The sequence below is a fragment of the Salvelinus namaycush genome, chromosome 14 (genome assembly GCF_016432855.1).
Source record: "Salvelinus namaycush isolate Seneca chromosome 14, SaNama_1.0, whole genome shotgun sequence".
Taxonomy (NCBI): domain Eukaryota; kingdom Metazoa; phylum Chordata; class Actinopteri; order Salmoniformes; family Salmonidae; genus Salvelinus; species Salvelinus namaycush.
Window position 1 is genome coordinate 23,990,996 of NC_052320.1, and position 1,801 is coordinate 23,992,796.

Here is a 1,801-nt window from a genome sequence, read left to right on the forward strand (position 1 = left end):
GATAATGTGTGGTTATAGAAATGTGTTGATTTTTCAAAAAACAATGATTTTCTGATGGACTCCTTTAGTGCCTTGGCCAGGGTAGGAAGTGGGGTATGCTTGACTATGTGATTTTTCGATTAATGTTCCCCCATGCCACTCCCTCCTTTTCCCCTTCTATGATTCTCCATATCAAGGCATGTGTGGAAGAACATATGGAAATGTTTTTGTTGTGTGATTTGACTGTGGTTTATTCCACCAGAGACCTTAATCTGGTGTTTCTCACAACCCCAGAAGAGAAAAGGGCATCAAGCTAAATGATAGGGAGGATACCAATCCATAGAGCCAGATATTTGTAAGGAGAGAAATAAAAAGAAGAGCTCAGGCGTTTGAGTGTAAAGAGTAAGATGCTTCAGAAGGTGGATTCACCTAGAGGCTGGAGAAAAGGGGTATTGTAGAGAATATTCTTTCATCATTCAAACCTATCTATAAATCAAATTGTGAACATTTGCCAACAGAGAAAAATAACTATTAGTCCCCTTAAAAGACTATAAACCCAGGTCTCAAAATAACTCTCAGATTGTAAGGAACTCAGGGTCTTGGCAGAATGTCACCATGTCATGAAAATACGATCTATCATTTGCATCAAAGAGAATTCCTAATGACCCAATAGGAGTTGCTGGAATCCCACACCCCCTTCACTGGGAGAAGAAACAAACAAAACAAAAAAACAGACACCATAACTTATTTATAAGAGGACTATTGATTTGGAGTTTATTGATTTAGGAGGTTAAGGCCTCTCTGGCTTGAAACAACTTAACAGTGGGTTGGCTCTCTGATCATGGGGACATACGTAACCATCCTGTATGCTCATACTAAAAACATGAAGGAGAAAGGCATTGGGATGAAAACACATGCAAATATACAATATCTTTATAAGACTAATACTGTTATTTATGTATGACTCCAAGTCATATCGTTGAATTGTGACTTCAAATTGTAATCATTACAAAGATATCTTTACATTTCCTTATGGTTTTATACTTCATAGTCAATGGTTTAAAGGCCTACGCAAATAATCCGATGGTGTGTATGGGATTTGCTGATTATTTTGGCCATAATGAATTTGACAAGCTTTTAGCCTACTAATGCTACACTTTTCTAAACTTTGTATCATTATTTACGTTTGCATAATAACCTCCTCTCTTAAACATCTTCAAACAGAGAATGTTATTCCCTCGATGCTATTCCATCCATACATGACAAATTAGGCCTACTATATGCGCCCAGGAATCATCAAAATCCCAAGAACATTTTTAAGGTTAAACACAAACAGTAAACACATTTCCAGAATATATTTGTTCTCACAGTACCACCTTCTGAATGAGCGTCGTCACGCTCGTATGGAAATAGCCAATCCATGTCTAGAATGGGTTTTACCAAGGGGACGCGCACAGCCATGATGCTCAGCCATCTGTGATTCAGAGAGGATACTCTCCTCGGAGTGATGCGAGAGTAAAAGCACCTCCATCGTGGCACGAAGCATTATACTAAGATGTTCTTATATTTCCACAGTATCAAAAAGCGAATGGAAGCATAGCTGTTTATATATCATACTTTTAAAAAGCATCCCTTTCCCTTGCAACACGGAGCATGTATTATTGTAGTAGTACATTGTCAAAAATCCACCGTGCCCTTTACTTGTAACCTTCAGATATCAGTTGTTAACCTTGGTCTGCACAAAAATATATGTTGTCAACGATATCCTTCCATTACAATAGAAATGCACACCAAAGCATTGAATTATACACCTCTTAAATTC